The following is a 21,750-nucleotide window of genomic DNA, read 5'->3' as shown; positions in this document are numbered from 1 at the left end:
TATTTACAATAACATGATTTAGTGTCACTTCATATTCTCTCTTTCACATCAGTAAACATCTGCTTTGATGAAAGTGAGAGTTATTCTTTCAAGGGTTTAAATGCACCCTGTTGCTTTATTAGACTGAGCTGAAAGAAACAAGAGTGGGAAAGGATTTAGGCTTTGCTGACATATTGAAACTCTTTAATAATCAGAATAGACTGTTCACTAAAGGGAGATATAGGTCTCCAACTCATTTTGCATTATAGCTGATACAAGATCAGTTGGGTAGAAATGAAAAATAGCAGGGAAAAAATGACATGGGTAGGATTGGTCTGTAGGCTCCCAAAGTGTTGTCTCATGATAGGACAAAGGATAAGTGGGGAAATATCGAAGGGACATCTGTAAGGATCTGCAATTATCATAAGTGAGTTAGTCTGCATTGTGATCGAACTAGTCAAACTGGCAAGGGTACCATGAAAGGGGAATTGGTGGAGTATATCAGGGATTGTTTTGTACAGCAATATGTTACAGGAACAGGCTACTTTAGATTTTGTCATGTGCATTGAGTTATGATTAATAAGAGATCTTGTAGCTAAAGATCGTCTTGGCACTAGTGATCACAAAATGGTAGAAATGCAGATATAGTTTGGAGGGGGGTGGGAGGTGAAACACCTGGGGTACAAAACCAGAGTCCTCCACATAAATAAGGGTAGTTGCAATGGTATGAAGGCAAGTTATCTACAGTGGGCTGGGAAAATTGGCTAAAGGACAGGTCAGTAGATAAGCGGTGGCAGATACTTCATAATGCTGGGTAGAAATTTATGTCAATCAGAAAGAGGGACTTGACGAGAAAGATGAACCAAGTCAAGGAAAATACTAAATCATTGATAGAACTTACAAAGTAGTAAAAGTTAGTGGTAGACTAGAAGACTTGAAATTTTTTGGGCCCAGCAGTGGAGTAACCAAAAAACTAATAAGGAGCAAGAAAATTGAATATGAGAGTAACCAGATGATCAATATCATAACAAAAAGCAAGATCTTCTATGGATATATTAAAACAAAGATAATGGCTAAGTATGGGACCTCTGGAGAGTGACACTAGGGAATTAATAATGGGAAACAAGGAAACGGCAGATGATTTGAACCAGTCTTCACACTACAAATATCCCAAGGATAACAGAAGGGCTAATTTAATTTAGGAGGGAAGAACCTAAAACAACTCCTAACATCAGAGTATTGGAAAAATTAATAGGACTGAAGACACAAGTCACCAGGATCTGATGGCCCGAACCCACAGGATTTAAAGGCAGTGGCTGCAGAGATGGTAGACCCATTGGTTGAGGTTTTCAAAACTTACTGAGTTCCAGGAAAATACCAGCATATTTGCAGAAAATTGCAAATGTGGCACCCTTGTTCAAGAAGGAAGACAAAAAGCAAGAACCTATCAGCTGTTAGCTTAACATCTGTTGCTGAGAAAATGTTGAAGTCTATAACCAAGGAAGAAATAAGCTGGTTTTTTAGAAAAGCTTATTCAGTTTTGCTTTTAGTATTCCGTAAAATCATGCAGTTTCAGTAAAACATATTTCAAGAGATGAAGCAGTTTTCAGACTCTATAAATTGCAATTCATTGGAATCAGTAATAGTAACAATTACAGGCTTCACCATAGTTATCTCTGTGGCAAAATCATGATTTTCTTAAATGCCATGTTTAGCATTCTGTTGCCACTCATGCTTCTACTTCTCCAGTTTTTATCAAGCCATTGTCCAGTACATCCCACAGAAAAATGGGACTGGTCATTTCTCTGTCTGAGAATTTCGAAATGTACAGTGTTCAATACAAAATAAATTAAAATGTAAATTCTGCATGATTGGCACTGATTGCTGGCACAGAATTTTATCAGTGAAAATAAACACTTTCCAAGACTGGTCTTTGCATTCGTTTTATTTCGTTTCTTGTCAGTTAGAACTGAAATATACATGTCCTAACAATTTGCTAAAATGATTTCCTATGCTGCACAACTGTGTTTTTTAATTAAAATGCTCCTTAGAAGGACATTTTGAATGGTTAAGAAGGTCCAGGGCAGGACTGATTAGTTTTGCATTAAAAGCTGGTGGGGTGTAACCATTCGCTTGTGTGAAGGAATAATGAAGTGCAGAATATGAGGTTTCTTATGATTTGCAAATTCTCGGGGTGAAATAAGCAAACTGAGCTGTCACTTTTTATCATCATCCTTTAATAGAATCCTGTCCACAGCAGAATTTTTACATTATGCTCAGAAATAGTGTAAAGGTTTTAGATTTCTATTCAAACAGCACTTAAAACATAGATGTGCTGAACCTTTTTATTGTCGCACTTGATATTGAGTCCAGATACTGAAATTAAGTGGATAGTTTATTATCTGGAATGTATTTCACAGACAAAAATTGTAAGACAAGCCAGATAATGATAATCCTGACTTTCAGAACATAAGTAGTTAAATTGAGTCACAGGATATTCCATTTTAATAAAAATCCTTTTGTTTTTGTGGTGTAACTCAAAGAGAAAGGGCATGCTAGTAGCAGAACTGCAAATAAATCAAAAAGGAATCAAGTTACTGAAATGGATGATAGTGCTAAAGTATGCAGTGAGGAGAATGCAAATCAGGCCGCAGAGAAGAATATTGGAGGCTACAAAGATGAGCCTGGCAAGGGAGGGAAATTCAGTAACAGAAGAGAAAAAAATTGAAAAGGCTACAGAAGCAGGGGGATCCCTTGTTGCATTGCGAATCCTACTTAAAATAGCTTTAGCAATTCAATGCTAAGAATATTAAGTTTAATTGGGTTTAATCTTTGAATACCCTATGATTCAACTGCAGATATTAAAGAAAAAGACAGAAAACCACATGCCGGCACAAAATCACTTAATAAATACCTTACAGCACTTTAAAATGGTAGAGATAAATGGGGGAACACCACCTATCAAATGGCTGGTTGGAAGTGTAAAAGACGGGGATGAGAAGGGAGGAAGAATGTATTTATTTTTATATGTTCCTCTTCCATCATATGCAAGCTTGATAAAGGAAGTCTCTAAATTAATGTCCACAATCTTTGAGATAAACAAGTGCTAAATTGGACAGCTGGTGAAAATGGGTGCCTGAATTGAAAAATGCTGTTGATGTTGGAAAAATGAAATAAAAACCAACAATGCTAGAAATACTCAGCAGATACGACAGAATCAATGGAGAGTGAAAGAGAGTTAACTTTTCAGGTCAATGCTTGATTAACCCAGGCCTGCTGAAGCTGATGCAGACAGCTTGCAAAAGACGTGTTCTTTTGAGTGATTGCACCGTCCAGCTAGCCCAGTCCACACTGTTGTTTGGTTGCATGCCTCACCAGTAGACCAAGTAGGTTCATCACCTAAACAGTCCTGTGCTCCTTATGGTGGGAGGTACAACCGGGAATAGTTCTGAAAATTATTCTGATCCTACAGGTTTGTTAAGAATGCTTCAGCAAGGAAGAGAGCAGTGTCCAATGTTCTTAAGACTGCCCTGGAAAAGGAAAAGATGGAGAGACTGGGAAATCAATGGACAAGCAGTGGAAATGCAATAGGGACAAATAACTGCATAGGTCAATGTCAGGATGCTGCCCCAAAGGACTCATGAACTGCCAAGAAAAGGGTATTGTCTTCACATGAGTGGTCAAGGTAATTGAGAGCATCATTAAATGTTATATGGTACCAGTGCACTACAAGGGTAGCCCTCATTACTCCTCTAGCATGAATCATCTGGGACTCATATGCAGCATTCATAGATTTGCTTCATCTCACACAGTCCTTACAACTCAACTCTTGTACCCACATCTCACAGCTTGCACACAATCCTATCTATTGAGTCATTATAGCCACATCATCTGAACACACTGCATGACACTCACTGACACACTTCCCTATCTCCACGGGACAATCTGGGCCATAACAGGAGGTGGCAGCTGTTAACCAGTGGGGAACAAATATTGTACAGTATGTTCTTACCCCATTGCTTCCGCTTTAGGAGCAACCATTATGACTGAAGAAGATAGAACATAAAACATAGAACAAACATGATCATAGATATTCCTGCTTCTCAGATCCCAGTTCCTCACATCCCAAACACTCTCTTAAGTTAAGTCGAGTTTATTGTCACGTGCACAAGTACAGTAAGGTGCAGGTACAATGAAAAACTTGCTTACAGCAGCATCACAGGGACTTAGATGCAGACAACACACAAAATAAATTATACATAAATTGTACACAAATTATACAAGGCAGTGAAGAAAAAGATTGGGCAAAACAAGACATCAGTGCAAAAACACAATCAGAAACAAGTCCACGGTAGTGCAAAGGGTGGTCCGTAGTGGTCCATTGCTGAAGATATGTAAACTTGGATAACTTATGTCTGCCTTTCACTTGCCACAGTCTCACATGAGTGTCTTTCCTTTTTCAGCCAAGAACAACCGAGCCAGACAATGGTGGAAGGGCAAAAAGAGGGTGAAGATAAGGACACATAGTCATCCACTTCACAGTTGCAACAATTAGTTCAGACACTGATGCTGTGCATAACTTAAAGGATAACATGGAGGTGAGTTCTGCATGTGGTGACTCACTGACAGCAAGTGGTCTGTAGTCAGAGTAGAGGGAATGGGTGTCAGCTCGTTGGAGGGTGAGGTTTCACTTGATTTTCACGGCGGAGGGTTCAGCTGAGAAGTTTGATGGTAGCATGCATAATGACAGATCGGCAGGCCTGTCAGACAATCTTAATGCATTGTCAAAAAACATGGATGAAAGCAGCAGGGACTTGGCATTGGGCTTCATGAGGAGCCTACAGCTCATTCCTTCCACCATGGAAGTGGTGGCCAACTCTGTTCGCATATTTGTGAATCCAACTGTGAGGCAGTCACTGATGGCTGATGTCACACTTGCACTGAAGATCAAATAAAAGACACCCATTTTCTGGGCACTGCAGAGGAGGCTCGGACTGCTCATTTACAAGTTCAGACTATTGTTATTGTAGCTCCAAATTTCAATATGCAAAGGGACTGAAGGGTTCAGTAAATCAGGATCACAACACGTTACTGAGTGCAGAGCTCTCTCAGGGATTATTGAGACTCTATCCAGTATCACTGGCTTTGTGACGCACAGACTCCAAAGGTTTAGTCCGTGTATTATTGATTAAACATGCACAATGTTGCTCCTCAAATGGACTTCATTATCCTGCCTCTTCAATCCCTTGTGATCCACCACACATCCTTGCAGCTATGCACTGTATTCTTAAAAGAGAGAGACACACAATGATCATAAAATGATTACTGCAATATAATAACCATGTGTTTCCTCAGATGCTTCTGCTTCCTCTAACATGCCAAAAGCGGGTGGGTTGATAGGTCAATTGGTGCTGTAAATTCCCCCCAAATAATGGTGGATGACTGGAACATGGCAGGGGGCAGGGGCGGGTGGGGAGTGGGAGTTGGTGGTCTTGGGGATGCAGATGGAAGAAGAAATGAGATCAGAGTAGATGGGTGCTTGGTGATTGTCCTGGAAGCAATAGGCCAAGGTGCTTGTTTCCATGCTGCAGTCAAAGGTTCCCACCTGCTTCAAAAGGGCATCAATCATACCAGTGCCCAAGAAGAGCAGGGTGAGCTGTCTCAATGACTATCGCCTGGTAGCACTCACATCTACGGTGATGAAGTGCTTTGAGAAGTTGGCCATGGCTAAGATTAACTCCTGCCTGAGCAAGAACCTGGACCCACTGCTATTTGCCTACTACCACAACAGGTCTACAGTGGACGGAATCTCATTGGGTCTCTACTCAGCTTTGGAGCACCGAGACAACAGCAATACATACGTCAGGCTGCTGCTTATCGATTACAGCTCAGCGCTCAACACCATCATCCCCTCAATACTAATCAACAAACTTCAAGACCTGAGCCTCTGTATCTCCCTCTGAAAATGGATCCTTGGCTTCCTTATCGGGAGACCACTGTTAGTGCGGATCAGTAATAACATCTCTTCCTCGCTGACAATCAACTCAGACACACCTCAAGGATGCATGCTTAGCCCACTGCTCTACTCTCTCTGCATTCATTACTGTGTGGCTTGGCACAGCTCAAATGCCATCTATAAATTTGCTGATGACACCACTGTTGTTGGCAGAATCTCAGACAGTGATGAGGAGGCATACAGGAGTGAGATAGATCGGCTGGTTGAGTGGTGTCACAACAACAACCTCGTGCTCAATGTCAGCGAGATCAAGGGATTGATTGCGGACTTCAGGAAGAGGAAGTCAGGAGAACACACACTCATCTTCATTGAGGGGTCAGCGGTGGAAAGGGTGAGCAGCTTTAAGTTCCTGGGCATCAACATCTCAGATGAACTATCTAGGGTCCAACGCATTGATGCAGTTTAACAGCTATTATTGGCAAGATGCTAGAGTCAATAATCAAAGAGGAAATAGCTAATCATTTAGGAAAGCTGAATATAATTAAGTCTGGTTAACATGGTTTTATGAAAGGTAGATCACATTTAACAAATTTGCTTGAATTATTTGAGGATGTAACAGGAACAGTTGATAGAAAGGAACCTGCTGATGCAGAGCATTTAGATTTCCAAAAGGCATCTGACAAGTGTCACATAGGAGCCTGATGTATAAATTAAGAGCCCATGGTATTGGAGGAAGTGCTATCATAAAGTTGGAATAAATGGGTCCTTTTCACACTAGAAAGAGGTAACAAGTGGAGTACCACAGGGATCAGTTCTTGGACCGCAGTTGTTCACTATTTACATTAATGATCTGAAGGAAAGAACAGTATGTAAAGTTTCCAAATTTGCTGATGATATGAAAAGAGGTGGAAGGGCATGTTGTGATAAGGATGCTATGATTCTGCAATGGGATATAAATAGATTGAGTGGGCAAAAGAATGGCAAATGGAGTTTAATATGGGTAAGTGCAAGGTCATGCACTTCAGTAAGAAAAATCAAAAGACATTATTATCTAAATGGAGAGAGACTGAAGGAATGAAGAACAGATGGATCTAGGTGTTCTTGTGCATGAATCACAAAAAGCTAGCGAGTAGGCCCAACAAATAGTTAAGAAGCAACATTTTGGCCTTTATTTCAAAGGGGTTGGAGTTTTAAAACAGAGGTTTTGTTGCAATGGTACAGTGTGTTAGTGAGGCCATACCTGGAATGCTGCATACAGTTTTTGTCCCCTTACCTTAAAAAAACAGTAACATTGGAGGCAGTACAAAGGAGATTCAGCAGGGTACTTCCTGGAATGAGAGGGTTGTCCTACCAAGAAAGACTAAATAGATTGGCACTGAATTCATTGGAGCTTAGAAGAATGAGGGGTGACCTTATTCAAACATATAAGATCCTAAGGGTAGATGTAGGGATATTTTCTCTAGTGGGAGAGTCTTGAACAAGGGAACATAACTACAAGGGGCCAGTCATTTAAAACAGAGGTGCATCGAAATTTCTTCTCTCAGAGGGTGGTGAATCTCTGGAATTCTCTGCCCTAGCAGGTGGTGGATCAGTAGAAGTACTTAAAACGGGGGTGGTTAAATATTTGATAGATCAAGGAATAGATGGATGTGAAGAAATGACGCAGGAGAGGAATTGAGGCCAGCATAAATTAGCCATGATCATATTAAATGGTGGGACAGGCTTGGAGGGCCCGATGGCCTACTCCTGTTCCTCTTTATTGTGTTGTGGTTGTGTGAGAATATGCAGAAAAAGAATGCAAAATGTGCTTAGTTGATGCTTGTATACAATATAGATGCAGTGACATAAATTAGGTTTAGTATATTTACTTCAGGGCTTTATTTTTGTGTTGTAGCTAAGTAGTTTATGGCTGTGATGGTTAGTGACAGAGGAAGGTAAGATGTAGAACTGTTGCTGAATGGGGGCTTCAGGTTGTCTTCACTGGAATCACTGTTAGACGGGTTGGTTGCAAACAGCTCGGCCAGTAAGGGGCTACCTGGGTGGCCTCTTCTTTCCACTTATGCCTCTTCCTCCTCCTCTTCCTTCTTATCTTCCCACTCCTCTTCCTCAACTGCTCTCCGTATGGTCAGCACCCAGGACTGTAACCCGAAGATGGCAGGGTGATGCCGCAGGCAGGAAAACATCACGAGACTTGACACCATTTCCAGAGTATGGCAGGGCTTGTCCAGAGCTGTCTAGGTAGTGGGGTCATAACTTCAGCATGCCCATGGTCTGCTCTGCTGCATTACATTTGGCAGTGCGGCTTTAGTTGACTGCAGGCCGCCTTTGTGTGCATGGGTTTGGGACCAAAGTCATCAGCCATGACAAGGGATAGCCTTCCTCCCCCGAGGGCACCCTTTGGCTTGCTGTTGTAGCATGGTGGACCATCCTATGGTGAACAGTTCATGACTGCATCAGGATTCTGGGCATTGACTTTGATGGACTTGTTTCCTCTTTCTCACATTATTAACCTGGGTAAATGTTATTGGTTCCCTTCTGGGCATTTAGAGAACATAGAACATAGAACATTACAGCACAGTACAGGCCCTTCAGCCCACAATGTTGTGCCAACATTTTATTCTGCTCTAAGATCTATCTAACCTTTCTCTCCCACATAGCCCCCTATTTTTCTATCATTCATGGCTGAGACAATGTTGTCAATTGGTTGCACACAGAAGTTTGGTGCCACACAATGGTCTTGGATTCATGGGTCACTGTCACCCTGACCTGTGCACCTAACATGGTTGGATAGTCCACCGTGCCTCTGGGTTGACCACCATGGAAAATAAACAACAGACTTAACCCACCCTCAGTATGGCAGGAAAAAGGGGGTTAATATTCAAACAGGAAATAGGGAACCTTTATCCACTGCCATCATCAGGACCAAGAGTCTGAATTTGCTCTTGGATACAAATTATCTTTATTGGGAATAAATGGTTGCTGGGTTGTCAATAGAATATTATACTATACTTAACCATATACTTATACTGATAAGTGGGACTGTACTAAGAGAATGCATCCAAGCCAAGAAACATGGATGTTAAAGCACAACTGGGCAGACTTGATAAAAACTGTCCGGGCTGTGAATGAGTTATGCAGTTTCATGAATGAAATATGAATCATATTTCATAGTTGGCTCATAATATTATTTTATGGCATAGCTAGGAGGCTTTCAGCACCAAGCAATTTTTACGGATATATACATTACCAGAAGAGAAATATTTTGCGTATTCATCTATGTCATTTTTATGCTGTTGTTTTTCTCTTCACTTTCCTTTCCTGTCTTTGTCTGTGCCACCTTCTGTTCCTGCTGTTCCTTCAATCACTTCAGGAGGATTGCAAAAGGGTCATCTGAGGAGATGGGTGGATTGTATATAATGTAAATGCACTTGGTTAATGCTTGTCCAAGTCCTCTACTGCTCCAGACCATGAGCACAAATTTATCGCTGCACATTCTGTACATCATTCCTAAATCCTTGACAGCTCAAACAACTAATCCCTCACCTTCAGCCTCATCACATTCCACTGTATCACCTCATTGTTGCTTCTGCATTCCTCCCTGGCTTTAAGCTTTCCCTTCCCCTGTGAGTCATACCCCTTATCATACACACCCACGTCCTCCATCAATGTGCTTCCCATTTCCTTTCTGCTCTCCCCAACCTCCTTTTTTCTATTTCCCTTGATTGGCCTCCCTCCCTCCAGCCCCCATCCCTTTTCCACTTTGCTGACTTCCTGTCCTACCATACAATTCTACAACACCTTCACTCCAGACACGTTTGACACCCTGCACAGAGTTTGAAAGCAGGTTTGTTTTTATGTGATGTTACATCTCAGCTTGACTCAGACCCACTGCATAAAATCTGGGATGATACAGCTGTTCAGTGATGAGAGAATGCTGTGTTACCAGACGTGTAAGATGCTAAATCAAGATTTCTTCTGCCTTATCAGATGATGTGGGTGGCAGTAAAAGATCCAAGACACAAGAAAGCAGGTTAGAGGTGTCAACTGGACCCAAGCAGAAAGGTAAGAGCTGGTATCAAAAACACGCTGAGCAGGTAAGCAATAGTACAGGCTGTTATCGGGAATGGTGAAGAGAGGGTGCTCCACACATTATATGCCACCTAGAATTTTTTTAGGATTATAAGCTCCACGCTCAGAGTCAGGCTCAATAAAATAGCATGATAGATCAGGTGATGAAGAAATCATAACATGGAAAATAAGTGCATCACTGAGAGAAAATCTGAGAATGTTTAATATTCTGCAAATGAAGCTCTTTGGCTGTTGCTCAATATTTCTGGTTTTAATGTGGTTGGATTGTTGATGACATTGTAAAACAAAAGCTCAGAGGAGATGCTATGACTAGGAGTTGAGCAGGACCTGGGCATTTTACCACAGGGAATAAAGAAACTACAGTTCAAATTGAATGATTACAGAAGCACTCTGGGTTAATTAACAACCGCATCTGGGGATGGTAATAGAATGTTTTCCCACTTACTGCCTGAGAAACTCCTGCAAGCAAGTTTCACTTTATAATGTCACTAACATTGTTTAAACAAAAATGCTCAGATACGAAAAGAGATGTGAATCATAATTCAACCATTAACCAATTTAAAGGGGGGACATCCTCACTTTTCTGTTCGCCTCCTGCCCCCTGAAATATAAGTCACTTAGTTCTTCAGGTGGAAAGTTATTGCAAGCTAGAAACAGCAACTCACTTTGTGTTCAAGTTATTAACCTCTTTCGGTCCATTGCTATCACGATTACTATATATTTTTTTGAGCAGCAATACAGGAGGTGCTTGGGACAGGAACAGACTACTTTTTCCTACCAGCCTCTCTTGCTTCCCCATCACAACTTCAATTTCCCACGTACCTTTCAAAAATCTCTCTGGTTTAGAAGTAGAATTGGGTCTGTTGAGAACCTGTTAAGTCTGTTATGGGCAGCACTGTGGTTCAGCAGTTCCTGCTCCAGGGTTTGATCCTGACCTCCGGTACTGTCTATTTGGAGTCTGCACGTTTTCTCCATTAACATGCGAGTTTTCTCTGGTTGCTTTGGTTCCTTCCCACATCCCAAAGACGTATTGGTAGATTAAATGGCTGCTGTAAATTACCGCTTTGTGAAGGTTAATGGCAAAAAGAATCAAAGGGAAGTTGACGGACATGTGTGAAAGAGATGTAGGGAAATAAACAAAGGTGGAAAGGGAGAATAGGAATGATGAGATTGCTCCCCTGCGATCCATCATGAATACAATCGGCTGAATGGCATCCTTCTGTTTTGATGTAAGTTGATGTATATATCTTCTTTATTCTCCATATCTCTGTCTTTCTCCCTCCTTTTCATTTACTCCCTCATTTTAAATAATTTGTCTTGATCAGCTCTGTTAATCCCACTAAGAAATTGTGAATCTTCTTTTCACTCATCTTATGAAATCTAAGCTTGGATTCTGTAGTATGAGAGCACATGGCTGTCATGTGACAGTAACAACACTGACCCCTCTGATCGGAGGACAGTGTTGCTCCTTGGATCGGAAGTGACACCATTGTCAATCAAAGTTTGGCTCCACCCTACCCATCAGGTGTAAGCATAGGGATTGGCCTTGGAGAGCACCTTTGTTCCTGGACCTGCCTGACCATTGGCCTTGGTAAACACCTTTGTCCTTGACCCCCAAACCACTGGCCTGTCTAAAGTACCTGGCCTGGCTCCACCCAGCCCTCCAGCACTATAAAGAGTGCTGCACATTCCTGGCTCTTTCTCTTTTGACCGCCCCAGGAATAGTGAAACAATGCTGCAGAGACCACCGGTAGGAGTGTGCACCACCATGAGGTTTGGGAGCGTCTTAGTCAGATTCCAGGGAGTGTTAGAGCCAATGCTTGTCTAGGTCAAGGTGTTCAGGCATTGAAGTGTTTATCCCTTGATAAGCAATACCTTGTTTATTTTGTGTGTGTGTGTGTGTGTGTGTGTGTGTGTGTGTGTGTGTGTGTGTGTGTGTGTGTGTGTGTGTGTGTGTGTGTGTGTGTATATATCTCATCCTCATTGCAATTCCCCCCTCACGTTCGCGGTCCCCTGTGTGTGCATGTGTGAGTGTGCATTCGTTCCCATTCATTCTGTTCCTGCATCTGCCTCTGCGATTAAACTATTTTTAAGATCCAGAGCCTGTGTCCAGAGTCCTTCATCTTTAAGATCCCAAAAGAACCTTTCTCACACAACATTTGGCACTGCGAGCAGGGTCTTGAAGATCTTGGCTGGACACAGATGCAGAGAGAATGTTCTGGAACTGGGGGTACGGGGCTAGTGCAGACGCAAAGAATTCCCGGGTGGACAGACAAGAGTGAGGGATTTGGGAGCTTGGCTAGTATGCTGGCAAACCATGGTAAACCAGTGTACTGGGCTGAGCAGTTAGATCCATGTGGTGAGAAACTGGGACACAACGTGGTGGCCCTCCTCCAGCAGTCAGGGTTCCCCAGTGCCAAAGGGAGTCCGAGGGGTGCTCTCTGGCTCCTGGCATCCCTCCTGAGGTGCCAGGTTGAGATTACCGGCCAGTTGCAGGATACCTGCCTACAGAGGGAAAAGGAGATAGAGACCCTCCAGCAACAATGTTGCACACTGCAGGAGGCAGTTCAAACTGCCCAGACCCGGACCAATGACCTCGAGGTCCGGGGTACCGAGGTCGCCTGCTGGCTGATTCAGGCACCTGAAACAGTCTCCCCTGTCCTCCTGGCTGAGCTCCGGGACCTGCTGAGTCAGGAAATAGCCCACCTCCGTCAGCAGGAACCTTCACCCACGGGTGGCAGACCCCCACCCCTGTCCCACAGGATGTAGGCCAGGGTCCCACCACATTTGTTCCACCGCCCTCTCCTGCCTGGGAGACCTGAGGCTACATATACCTGTAGCGATACACTGGGGAAGAGGGAATGTGCAGAGGTGGATGGCACTCACCGACACAGGGGCCCAATACACCATCATCCTGGGTAACCCTGCTGCGTGGAAGGGGCCACAGATGCAGATAGAAGGGTTGGGGGGTTCCCTTTTGCCCGCGAGGGAAGTCAAGGTCCTCATGGTCATCGGGAACCAACCTCCTCGAACTGTAGCTGTTTTAATTGCAAACTTGCGTGAATGCATACTGGGGATGAATGTCTTAAAGGGACAGTCCCTACACACCAACCGAGGCAAGTTCACTTTTGGAGTCACCCGTGCTACGGTGGTGGTCGGGGCGGCCAAATGGGAACCGGTTGTTGTCCCCCCTCCCCCCCAAGGTCATCTGCAGTCGGCAGTATGGGGTGCCCAGGGGACATCAAGATATCACAGAGGCAGTTCAAGCCTTGCTGAAGGAGTCATTAGGCCTGCAGCCTCCCCTTTTAATAGCCCCATCAGGCCCATCCGCAAAAAGAACGGGATGTGGCGCATGATGGTGGACTACCGACACTTGAACAAGGCTGCCCCCCCCCCCTCACTTCAACTCCCCCTAGGAGTGGCAGCCACCCATTACATTGGACCCCCTTACAAGGGAGAAGTCGTTGCATGTGGTCCCAGGGACACCCACTGGGTCATGATTTCGGGTCAAACTAACCTATCCTGTCTCCATACCCAACACCTGACCCACCGGGAGTGAGTTTGTCTCCCCACAGGATGATGACACAGCTCCACTCCCTTCTCCTGTTTACTGCCACGATTGGCATCAAGACGTCTGCTAACACCTTCCTTGAAGTTGCCTACGAATTCGCCAGCATCTCTAATATATCGGACTGTTGAATATATCGGCACGGTAGCGTAGCGGTTAGCGCGACGTTATTACAGCGCCAGCGATTGGGGTTCGATTCCCGTCGCTGTCTGTAAGGAGTTTGTACGTTCTCCCCGTGTCTGCGTGGGTCTCCTCCTGGTGCTCCGGTTTCCTCCCACATTGCAAAAAGACGTACGGGTAGGTTACTTTGGGTTTAAAATGGGTGGCATGGACTCGTTGGGCCGGAAGGGACTGTTACCACGCTGTAAATAAAAATTTTTTAAAAATCGAACTGTTGGATCTACCTCCAAACCCCAGCACACGCCGGTGAAGCTCTGCCATTGACAACGATTCCCTTGGATACTTTTCGAAATGGACTGTTTACATGGACTTTTTTTCCTGTTGAGCCTGTCGGGTTCGGTATATCGGTTTTTGGGGGGGGGTCGCGGACGGCAGTTCCCCACCACTGCAGCACATTCCTTCCAAAGATTCCAAATGGGGTGGGTGTTTCAGGAGCTGGTATTTCCCTTCCTACAATTTGACCTCCACACGAGTCCCGACCCTCAGAGCATTCCACAGCCGCTGAGTACGCCAAGGGAATGCTGGTGTAGACTCCAGTATGAACACAGTTCCACCCTTTCAGTTGGCCATTGTGAGTGTGAGCAAGACTGGTATCCAGGTGCCTCGGTGACCACTGCTGATGGTGCTGTTAAGCTGGGGGCTCCCTGAACTTTGAATGGGACCCACTGGATCTGCGGCTACAGTACCTACTCGTGGCTCCCCATGAGCTGGTATGGTTGCTGCTTTCTAGTGTTTGTGGTGCCCTGAATCCACGCTCAATGAACTGGGGGAGCACCCAGCATACAGCGGCTACAGGGACAGCAGGGCCATCATGGAGGCGGAGAGGTTCTGGATGATAGCCTGCCCCCTGTATTGCACGGTCAGACTGTCCCATGAGATCGTACAAATGACCTGCGTGTTCCAGACGTTGGCTGACGCAACAAGGACGGCAGCAGAGCTGGCTGCGGTCAGGCTAGTAGCCCTGTAGAATCGGATGGCCCTGGATGACCTACTCGCTGCGGATGTTGGTATGTGTGCAGTGATTAGTAAGGAGTACTCCACTTTTATCTCTAATAAATCCAGCAACCCCACCAATCTGGCTGCTCACTTTAGGGACTCGGTGGCCAAAATTCAAAACCAAGGGACCAGCTCCTCCAGCGTGACTCCTTATGGGGAAACAGGTGGCTGTTTGGGTCACTAGGGGGATGTTGGGCGACAGTCACCCACTGGGCCACTGCCCTCGTTTTAGTTGTTATAGTTTTTTTGTATTTTGTGCTATCCTTGAAAGTTATTAGAACCACTTTTGCCTTCCATTAGTACCACATATTGACGCATATTTCTTTGCTTAGTTAGTTATCCCGATGATTGGCATGTAGTATAACTTCTGAGGGGTGGAATGTAGTAGGAAAGCACATGGCTGTCACGTGACAGTAACAACACTGACCCCTCTGGTTGGAGGACAGCATTGCTCCTCGGATCGGAAGTGACACCATTGTCAATCAAAGTTTGGCTCCACCCCACCCATCAGGTGTAAGGATAGGGATTGGCCTTGGAGAGCACCTTTGTTCCTGGACCTGCCTGACCATTGGCCTTGGTAAACACCTTTGTCCTTGACCCCCAAACCATTGGCCTGTCTAAAGTACCTGGCCTGGCTCCACCCAGCCCTCCAACACTATAAAGAGTGCTGCACATTCCTGGCTCTTTCTCTTTCGACTGCCCCAGGAATAGTGAAACAACGCTGCACTGATAGGAGTGTGCACCACCATGAGGTTTGGGAGCGTCTTAGTCAGATTCCAGAGAGTGTTAGAGCCAATGCTTGTCTAGGTCAAGGTGCTCAGGCATTGAAGTGTTTATCCCTTGATAAGCAATACCTTGTTTATTGTGTGTGTGTGTGTGTGTGTGTGTGTGTGTGTGTGTGTGTGTGTGTGTGTGTGTGTGTGTGTGTGTGTGTGTGTCTCATCCTCACTGCAATTCCCCCCTCATGTTCACGGTCCCCTGTGTGTGCGTGTGAGTGTGCATTCGTTCCCATTCATTCTGTTCCTGTGTCTGCCTTTGCAATTAAACCATTTTTAAGATCCAAAGCCTGTGTCCAGAGTCCTCCATCTTTAAGATCCCAAAAGAACCTTTTTCACACAACAAATTCTCCTACCAAAGGTTAGTTTACAATGGCATAATCTTAATGTTCACCAACAAGAGACTATTGTTCATTTTCTGGAGTTACAAACTCCAGTTGCAGGTCTTCCTAGAAGTTCCGTGTGCACTTAGCTCACCCCTTAGCTCCAAACCAATGGTGCCCAGTCCACGTCACTTGAGCATCACAAATTTAATTGCTCCAAAGTTGATGGATGCTCTTCAGCTGCCTAGGTCTTAACTTCTGGAATTCTCTCACTAGAATTTCTTCTTTTAAGATGTGTGCAAACCTTTGGTCATTTGCACCAATATCCTATTATAAGTCTCAACCTCAAAGTTTGACAATCCAGCTGGGAAGAACCTGGGAATATTTCACTCTGTGGGAGAGACTATATAAATACGAGTTGTCTATCTCTCTCTTTGAGCACTCTGCTCCAGAGACCTGCTTCCTCATCTTAAAGGGGGATGTCCACATCCATAGCCCTCACTTTTCTGTCAGCCCCTGAAATATGTCACCTATTTCTACTAGTGGAAAGTTATTGCTAACTAGAAACAGCGACTCTTTGTGTTCAAGTTATTAAACCTCTTTTGGTCCATTGCTATCATGATTACTATATTTTTTTGAGCAGCAGTACAGGAGGCATTTGGGACAAGAAAAGACTATTTTTTTCCTACCAGTCTCTCTTACTTCCCAATCTCAACCACAATTTCTCTTGGATTATTTCACTCTGTGGGAGGAACTGTATAAATATGAGTTGTCTATGTCTCTCCTTGAGCACTCTTCCCCAATCCCTCCTTCCTCATTTTCCATACATACAGATAAGATGGATATCTTTATTAGTCACATGTACATAGAAACAAACAATGAAATGCCTTTTGCATAGCATGTTCAGGGCGCAGCCCTCAAGTGTCGCCACACTTCCAGCGCCAACATAGCATGCCCACAACTTCCTAACCCATACGTCTTTGGAATGTGGGAGGAAACCGGAGCACATGGAGGAAACCCACGCAGAGGCTGGAATTGAACCCAGGTCACTGGTGCTGTAAAACCGTTACGCTAACCACTACACTACCGTGCCTGCCCTGTCCATTGTTCTGAAGCTTCCATTTCTTGACCACCCTCAGCACTCCACTATAACTCTCTAACTCCCAACTCCCAGCCATGGGCTGTCTAGCCATCCTTGGTTCAAGTCCTCTCCGAGTGGCATTAGTTCCCTCACCAGCAGTTGCAATGGGTGGGGTCAGGAGGGGGTGGAATGCATGGACATCTTTGAGCCTAGGTTTCTCTGCGGTGACAGCTTGGAATTTAGGAAAGCAATGTTCTCACGAGCAGCTGGTAGGAAATTCATGCACATTCAGAGAGACTGTCTGGGAGGATGGGCATCCCTTTAACCCAACACTGCTTTCTGCCAGAACACCCAGAAGGCAGGATGGTTCAAGGCCAGAAAGCACTATTGGCTTAATGTCTTTGGCAGGAAGTAAAATAATGCTGTTAAGACTTTCAAAGGCTGCATCTTGTTAAAGGGCAAGCTGAAAGCAGGAGAGTGAAATGGAAACTGCTGAGGCCTTACCAATTAGAAATAGAGGGCGCATTCATATAGCATATTTCATGACTTCTGGAGTTCCCAGAATGCCTTGCAGCTAATTAAGTACTCTTGGACTGTAGCCACGTTCCCATTGCAGTGAACAGGATGGCCAATTTCAGCCCAGTATATTCCCACAAGTTACCCTGTAATGATAACCAGGTAATCTGTTTCTTTAATGAATTAATTCAGGGATAAATATTGGCCAGGCTACAGCGAGAACACCCCTGCTCTTCTTCAGAATATTCACTGGATGTTTAGCATTCATCTGAGTGTTTCGATTTAAAGTCTCCTCTGGAAAACAGGCACCTCCAAAACAGCAGCAGTCACTCAGTGCTTGAGCGGAGCTCAGCTTTTTTTGTACCGGAGTCTCTGGGAAGGGATTTGAACTGACAACCCCATAAAATTTCCACTGCTCCTGTGGAAGGTACAATTAGCATAACTGAGGGTCAGGACTGTCTGCTAGCTGGACATTGAGGAATATACGTGGAGGCAACTAAAATCAAAGTGAGTATAAACTCTCCACCATTTTGACAACTTCACTTGTTTTTTTTACCCCAGTATAGTTTTTCTTTTGATACTTGGCTGTCATAGTCTTCATGAAAAACCACTCCCTCAATTCACTGCCATCTATATGAGCTGTGCTTATTTTTAAGGAATTTATTTAAAGAGGATATCACTATATCTCATCACCACACACAGAAAACATTCTCAGGCCAAAAACATTGATCAGAAATTTCCTCTGAGCTTTTCTTACACCAATAGAACTTGTAGACATGTCCTACATACAACCATTCCATGGCACAATTAGTTGGATCCCCAAGGCATTGGAAAAACTACTAAATGCCAAATAAAAATGTTTCAGAGAACCACATACATACTCTGATCCCTTTTGAATATCCATCACTTTTCACTAATCGATAAGAAATTGCAAAACCTCCCATGGTTCTCCCCACCCCCTCACTCCCACACCCTCACCAAGGCAAGCAAGAACTTTAAACTACTGGGTTCAAATATAGAGTATCTTCGATTATAGAATCAATGACAGCAGAAGAACCTGGAACCTCAGAATAGAAATGCTGGTGTGCCTATCATTCTACAGGTTAACTGTGTTTTTAAACAGGTAAATATATTTTAGCCTTTGCTCCAAGATAGGTGCCTTGCTTCTGAGGCAGAAAGCCACAAGCGTATGATTAAACCAATACTTCAGTGCAGTACTGAGGGAAAGTAGCAAACTCAACACACCAAGATTCTGCCTGTCTTCTAAAATGGATATAAACACACCATGGCTTAGTGCAAAGGAGAGCTGGGGAATTCTCCCAGTGACCTGTCCAACCCTCAACCGACATTGATATCTGTCATTTACCTCATTGGTCTTTCCCTGCATCACAGTGGCTGTGTATCAAAGGTGTTTCACTGGCACTGAAGCACATTGGGCATCAATGATATTACTTATATGCCTAAGCAAAATACCATGCTCATAGACATCTAAAATAAAATTACAAAATGCTGACTGAAAACTTTAACTCTGTTTCCCTTTGCATGCTTGACCTGCTGAGTTTTTCCAACATTTCCTGTGTTTATGTAACTGCACATTCTTTATCCCCCATTCAAGTGGACACATAATGAAACGTACAAATTAGGTTGAAGCTGTGATGAATTACTTCAGGCTGGTCCGATTTGTATCATTTCTGCTTCTCATACTCATTGTTCTAAAACCTACAATGATTAAGCTTCTGTCAGTTTCATTCTGTTAAAATTTCATTGAATTTGATCACCAAAAAAAAACACATAATTACGATTTATTTTTGTTTGTGAATCTACTCCGGAAAAGAATTATTCCTTTTTTACTGATGTAATAAACATAGATGTGATAAAAATGGAAATAATGGCAAAACAGAAAGTATTCAACAGACTCTATTATGCACGTCTAAATCTTTTTTCCTTCAAGCAATTTAAGTAATGGCTAATAAACAATAGATAGAGAATAGAAAATTTATCTTGCTCACGTTTAAATTTTAAATCTATGTTAGTTTGCTTTAGTAGGTGATCTTGCTTCTACGTTCCATTGTAGGACCTGAGCATGGTGTCACTCAGGGTTTGCTTTCCTGTTGAAGGTACTGGCCTTTAGATAAAACAGAATTTGTGGTACTGTCTGCCTAATCAGATTGTATGAAAGGGTCTTAGTCATAAAGTCAGAGGGACACACGCCATAGACTGCTGAGTCTGCAGCAACTCCCCATTTACACTAATTAGTTCCAGTTTTAAATCTTCCTCACATTTTCATCAACTTTCCCAAATTCTACCACTCAACTACACATTAGGGATAATTAACAGTGGACAGTAAACCTACTAGCCCACGTCTTTGGGATGGGGGAGGAAACCCATCCACTCACAAGGAGAATGTGCAGACTCCACACAGAAAGGACCTGAGGTCAGGACTGAACCCAGATCTCTGGTGCTATAAGGCAGCAGATCTAGTAGTTGCACAGCCATGTCAAGTCGTACAACTTTAGTTTAGTTTATATCAATATTCCTTTCTCAGTCACTGCTATATAAACTACTGAGCTGAGGATCTTCCTGTGTGCAAAATGGCTCTTGGAATTTTCAACGTAATAAATACTGCTGCAGAGATGATACTTTCTGGGTGAGTTGTTGACCCAATGCTTTGCCTGCCCTCTCAGGGAAGTGTTAAAGGTCCCATTGGACAATTTCAAAGAAGAGCAGCACTTCTTCATATCCTGGCTAATATATATAGCACAGACAAATCCCACACCTGGTCATTACAACACTGCTGTATCTGGGGGCTGCAGTGTACAATACTGTATCTGCTCCTATACTGCAACAATGTATACACTTCTAAATCACTTCCTTGGAAAGTCGTGAGGTTACAAATTATGCAGTCACTAACCAATATGTATCACTCACACATTATTACTCCAGTAAGCTTTCCGGATATTCCCTGTTTGTGCACACATAGGCTCCTGCATTTCCTACATTACAACAGACACTACACGACAATATTTCAGAAGTACATCACTGGGTGTAAAGTGCTTCAGGGCAGTGGACAAGGATATGAAAACCTTGATTTTTTTAAATCTTTATTTCAAAGTGGTCTGTGGCATGTCAACAAACAATCTGCTGGAAGAACTCAGCAGGTCCTGCAGCACCTGTGGGCGGGGGGGGGGGGGGGGGGGGGGGGAAGGAATGGTCGACATTTCAGGTCAAAACCCTGCATCAGGAAATGGTGTGATCTTCTCGGAGGGATATGACAAAAAATACTGCATTATTAAAAGTCAGGTTTACTTTAGAACATAGAACATTACAGCAACGTACAGGCCCTTCAGCCCACAATGTTGTGCCGACATTTTATCCTGCTCTAAGATCCATCTAACCCTTCGCTCCCACATTGCGCCCCCCCAATTCTCTGTCATTCATGTCTAAGAGTCTCTTAAATGTCCCTAATATATTTGCCCCCACAACCTCTGCAGGCAGTGTGTTCCACAGACCCACCACTTTCTGTGTAAAAAAAAACTTACCCCTGACATCCCCCTTATACCTTCCTCCAATCACTTTAAAATTATGTCCCCACGTGTTAGCCATTGACACCCTGGGAAAAAGTCTCTGACTTTCCACTCGATCTATGCCTCATCATTTTGTACACCTTAAATTAAACTTTGAATTATTTGCATCTTATGTGTCAACGCTGCAGAAAATTCAATGGGTGCTGTGTTTGAAATAAGGGAGAGTGCTGTATGATACTTTCACCCACACCTCCTATCATTCTCCAATCCAGGGGAAGTGGGGTTCTTGCTTCTAGCGCCACAGTGCCTTTACACAATTCTGATTAACAGCTCACAGAAAAAGACTATCTGAAAGGTTTAAGGATGACATACATACCAGGCCCGTCCTTGTCTGGAAGGAGACAGGGGAGGTTAATAGACGCAAACAGCTCCAGTTTCCAGGTGTCGGGTTCTGTAGAGTAGTTATAAACACAATTTGTGCTCCATCCCGGATATCCAGTCACTTTACAGCTGTTGCGTGTGTGTGTGTATGGGGGGGAGGGAAGTGCCTCAAAGCGATAAACGTGCCTGCCTTCACGGTTCCTTCTCAAGCCCTGGAAAGTTGTTTTATTTTCCAAAATAACCAAAGCAAGAGTCTGGTGCAGTGAATGACCACCCCCTCCCCCCGGCCACTGGGTGGAAGAAACGCTCGAGAAGCAGTTTCATGGGGTTTCTGACAGATCCTGGCGCGTTTCCGCCAGCTCGCTCACCTTGACGTTGGCA

The 21,750-nt window shown here is 43.8% G+C and overlaps 1 long non-coding RNA gene across 1 annotated transcript; it reads right to left on the bottom strand.

The window, feature by feature from the left end:
* Positions 1–4,153: 4,153 nt before the first annotated feature.
* On the bottom strand, positions 4,154–21,468 carry LOC127574333 (uncharacterized). Its single transcript, XR_007956899.1, has 3 exons — positions 21,365–21,468; positions 9,183–9,325; positions 4,154–5,265 (listed from the first exon to the last, which is right to left on the bottom strand). It is a non-coding gene; the product is annotated as an uncharacterized LOC127574333 (long non-coding RNA).
* Positions 21,469–21,750: the final 282 nt, after the last annotated feature.

Source organism: Pristis pectinata, chromosome 9, assembly GCF_009764475.1.
Source record: "Pristis pectinata isolate sPriPec2 chromosome 9, sPriPec2.1.pri, whole genome shotgun sequence".
NCBI lineage: Eukaryota > Metazoa > Chordata > Chondrichthyes > Rhinopristiformes > Pristidae > Pristis > Pristis pectinata.
Note: the sequence above shows the minus strand (reverse complement) of the source record. Positions and strands in the feature narration are given on the sequence as shown.